General features: G+C 37.9%; 1 protein-coding gene across 4 annotated transcripts in view; it reads right to left on the bottom strand.

Annotated features, from left to right (window-relative positions):
• LOC117109959 (synaptotagmin-15-like) overlaps positions 1–4,880 on the bottom strand; it is a 45,670-nt gene that overhangs the window by 19,837 nt on the left and 20,953 nt on the right. Inside the window, exon 1 of one of the 4 annotated variants that reach the window (XM_033252470.1) lies at positions 4,567–4,674. The exons of 2 other annotated variants lie outside the window; for them this stretch is intronic. The gene's annotated coding sequence lies outside the window, so the exon portion shown is untranslated. Of the gene's footprint in view, positions 1–4,566; positions 4,675–4,880 lie in introns of those variants that run through there. One more of the 4 variants, XM_033252468.1, reaches the window with a different exon arrangement.

Genomic DNA, 4,880 nt, shown 5'->3' with positions numbered 1-4,880 from the left:
TCGGACGACCTTCGTAGAGTATAACGCCTGTCTCTTATACACATCTAGATGTGTATAAGAGACAGCCTCTCGTACAGAGCTCAAACCGGAGACACTATGTACACACCTGGTTTGAGAACACTTCAAAGTATCCAGTGTATCTTTCGGGGAGTAGGGTGTTCCAGTCGTTGAGAAGAATGGAACTCTGACCGCCTATGATACTCACTGGACCTTTACGCTAAGCCCCGCCCCTTGGATTTTGTTGCTGTGGTCCCACAAAACGACTGTGTAAAAACATACGCACACACGCGCGTTTGTGTGACACGCACGTATTCCCGACCCTATTCTGATTGGACAGTTGTTAAGTTTAATTGACACTCAGAAAAAGTCCATTCAGCATAACCTCTGTTAAGTGCTTACTTTAAACTTAGCCAGGGAGTCGAGTGGGTGTATTTCTAAGCTAACTTCCTAAATATATCCAATACATGCAGTATCCTAGTTACTTCGTAATAGCGTTTGATTCTACCTCTGCTTGTTACTTCAACTATTAGGTTTGTAACCTACATCACGGCACGCATGTAGGCTGATAAACATTACTAAAATAATATTATCTCACGTGTTGATGATTTTAAGTTTGTAAATGAATTTGATGAATAATTATTTTCCACATGTCTATATTCGACTCGAGGGACCCTTAATGGATAATCAAGAACTGGAAATGAAAAATTGTACACATTACAATTTCCCTTTCAATGACACCTGTCTTAAGTGTTCATTGTTGGTTGAGGAGGTAAGTTTATATACGATATATAACACATGGAGAATAGATATACAAATACATATTCCAAGGCAAATTACAATGCAACAAAGAAAAAAGATGGTTGGAACTGGATTGAGATTAAATCAATAAGCGAAAAATTGTACACAGTACAATTTCCATTTCAATGGTACATGTCTTAAGTGTTCATTGTTGGTTGAGGAGGTAATTTTATATACGATATATAACACATGGAGAATAGATATACAAATACATATTCCAAGGCAAATTACAATGCAATAAAAAAAAAAAAAAAGATGGTTGGAACTGGATTGAGATTATCAATAAGCGAACATAATGTGAACGTAATTTAAACCAGTTGTAACAGCTCCCTCTCTCTATGCATTTGAGAATAGACTTAAAGTTTGACCATAAAGCAGGCATCGACAATTCCAGGATCAACAAGTTTGGATCTGGACATAGAGGATATTGGTCCTGTGTCCATTACATCACCTAAGTATTAGGTATTTGTGTTGCGAATGTTTACCATACCTGTTCAGCTTTGAGTGTGAGTTCAATGAAAATCTGCTGCAGTTTTTCTGTCTCTTATACACATCTCCCCACCAGGGAGAGCCCCCTTGGGGAGAAAAACCACATTCTGTCGGGGAGACAACAATTGCATAGGCCTATGTATTTTTTACATATTAGTAGACCCCAAAACCCCTAAATTGTCATATTCTTTTTACTTTTAAGAGGTTTTGAGCGACGCCCGACCACGAACACTTTTTTTTTTCGTCGGGGACCCTTCCCCACCCCCGTCGGGAAAATCCTGGCGGCACCACTGGTTCTTAGAAGTGAAACCAACAAAATAAACAGGCAAAAACGGACAGAATGGATGTATGGTAAAACCTGAGGTAACGTTATTTAATTATCTTGTATTTATCATTACAAGTATAATTAGCATTAGTTGCTTGATAAAATGATACCTTTGTAAATAAAACTGCTCTTTCCTTATTGTTGCTAGCGTGTCTCATTGCTAACCAATTATCTAAGATTTTATTAACGGTGACAACTTGTTATGATCGATCAACCTCAAATTTAGCTGTTTTCCTATATTAATACTGATACAATATTGCTACGGCGTCCTCCTTAAATTGCTTCTAGCATTTCTCGTTTATCATGGACATTGAACTACGTCAATATGAGCGTTGTTATTTGTATTAGAATGACATTTTATTATTTTGGTCCGATTAATTGGGCTTCATATAGATTGATTCTCTGATAAATATTTAGAAATACCATAACAATAAATTATCAGCTTCATTTGTTTACTAGGACCATTGAGTGTCAATCAATATTATCAACAAAATAGAAATAGGAATACGCGCCCACAAAATACACACGTGTTGGCCCACTAATATACGCAAGTGTACGTTGTCGAAGTAGTTTTGTGGGACCTGGTCACAATATCTAAGGGCGGGTCTTAGTGGATAGGTCCATTGATATTTAAACGCTGATGTATCTACCACGCGTGAGATCCCGTGACGGTAAAGCTAGACATAGAAAACAATGTTATTAGGCTATATGTTTTTCCAGTGAGACCCATAAACAGCTTTATCCACACAATCGCATTTAGTGTGCTAAATACCTGTGATTCGCATGGGTATGATATGACATCATCATGTGTATAAATAGATCTGATGACATCATCATGTCTATAAAAGGATGTGATATGACATCATCATATCTATAAATGGATGTGATATGACATCATCATGTCTATAAATGGATGTGATATGCCCATATTAGGAGCAATTCCACAATTTGTCGCCTAAAACTTAATAGTGTGAATAGAGCTTTTATTATTTAATCAGACGTTGATGAAGCACTGTAAAGCATCAGGCATGAAAAGATGCCGGATTTGTTTGATCATACAAATACACTACCGCCAGCAAATATGTCAGTCTGTTCCGGGCATCTTTAATTTTTCCCCATTAATTTCCAAGTAGTCGATAATACTATAATATACTGGACTAACTAATACCGGTTGATAATTACGGCTATACCTCCGAGAATTGGCAAATGTGCAAAGCACTATAGACAGTGGATTACGTATGCTGTATAGCTTAAATCGGGCACACATCGTACCGGCCGATGCTATTCCATGGGCAACGCAACGTGACAAGGCGCGCGTAAACGGATCTTGTTTAATAGCAATCCGTTTAGATTGCCACCAAAAATCAGCTGACGGCGTCGCGTCGTCAAGCACTCACAGAGAGCGGAGTCGGATTCGTCAACGACAGTCGGACGACCGTCGTAGAGTATAACGCAGGGAATGCCACGCGTATTATTATAGGATGTACAATGCGCCTGTGCTGTCATACGGTATCAGAAGTTTCTCTGTCAGACTCGTATACCTCCATTGTTCTCATAAGCTGTCGGGACGCATTATACGTCACTTAAGGACGTGGAGACGGGGACGTCTTCCGTAAGGTATGTGCCCTCTCATTTGAGAGCCCCATCAAAATCAATGACAGCATCAACAAACTTTACCCAGGCACTACATTATCGTCATTTTCCGGCACACACAAATGCTTACATATTAAACCTGGCACTCGCTGAGCCTGACGGTCGTCGGTCGACGTAATTCTATGGAGAACGCAATGCCACAAAGTACGCGCAACTGATCCATTCATATCAGACTTCCACCGGCAATCAGAAGACGGACTCGGACGGACTGGTTCAACTTTCCAATCAACTTTGCAGACGAATCAGGGTGGATTGCTAACTGCCCTAACGCAATCTGGAATGCACCCCGATTTGTTTGCATCACATTGGGGAGGCGTCACGATTGCGTCGGAGACAGCTACGCAGTGTGACGATTGCAGTGGGAAAAATGTAGTGACAGTGTAGAATTTTTATGAAAACCAGGCTTCACTGTAGACCTAGCTTCACTGTAGCCCTAGCTATTTTGATCTACAGTGCTGTCTTTTTCAGTATGACTATAGGCCTAAGCCAATATTGGTACTGAATTATTTTTTTACATGTATTTATTATAGATCTAATCTTAAAGTAAAATGTCGAGAAATATCTTCAAGAATATCAATAGGCCTATATATTCAACCCAAGAAAGAGGATTATGGCATGCATTTTCTTTTAATTCATTTGCATCGTTAAATATATAAACAATAATTGGAGAAACACAAACCGAGAAAAGTACAAAACTCAAAAGGTTTTCACAAATACACTATTCCTACCTGTCAATAAAGTATCTTAACACTTTTAGGTTATTTTGATGGTTAAAGAGGATGATTTTTTTTTATATGATACATGCAATAATTTGTCCTGTGTACCATGTCTACAGTTACTAATAGAATGTACTACGAACTTGGGGATTCAGGGTTGGCCTATATAAAGATATTTCGATTGTTTTGGAAACCATTATCAATCGATTTGTAATCGACCTTTGATTTGTTGACCATGGGTACAAACGTGAAATATGATAGGTACTATAATATCTCATACACGGATGTGGTCTGAGTGTAGATAATCGTTAAATTAATGAGTTTTAGGCAAAATACAGAAATGTAGATGGAGCTATTACGAAGATCAATCGGTAATTAGGTGTTTCTTTGATTATCTAGACTGATAAATAGCTGGTGATCACGCTAATGAGAGTCACGTAGATCTAAATAGTCTCATAATTAATACCAGAGTATTGCTTTTTTCAAGATTAATCGGTTGGAGACCCTAAATCATTCCTAAGCTCGAAGCTATCTCCTAGTTTATCAACGTTTTTTCACTGGCGATAAAAAAGATATCACTATTACCTTGTCCTATCGGTCTGCCTTTGATAATCTCGAATGCGTGTTGCCAACTAGAAACTTTAATAAAAACAAGCGTTAGCTATAAATCTAATATTCCTGCTAATGTTATTTTTTAACATTTTCTACCTCCACCACACAAACGCTAGTTATACTGACCTATATGCCTATACACACGACCGCCTTTCATATTCATAAGTAAGATTATAAGATTTAGAATTATAATTAGAATACTGTATTATGTCAGTAACTAAAGGTCTGTATCACACTCTGCATACAACGTTGTTTTGTCCTTTAAGATATATATACAGTATGTATAT

Source organism: Anneissia japonica, unplaced genomic scaffold, assembly GCF_011630105.1.
Source record: "Anneissia japonica isolate Jap-2015-1 unplaced genomic scaffold, ASM1163010v1 scaffold585_len4108843_cov191, whole genome shotgun sequence".
NCBI classification, from domain to species: domain Eukaryota; kingdom Metazoa; phylum Echinodermata; class Crinoidea; order Comatulida; family Comatulidae; genus Anneissia; species Anneissia japonica.
This window is presented reverse-complemented; position numbering and strand designations above follow the sequence as displayed.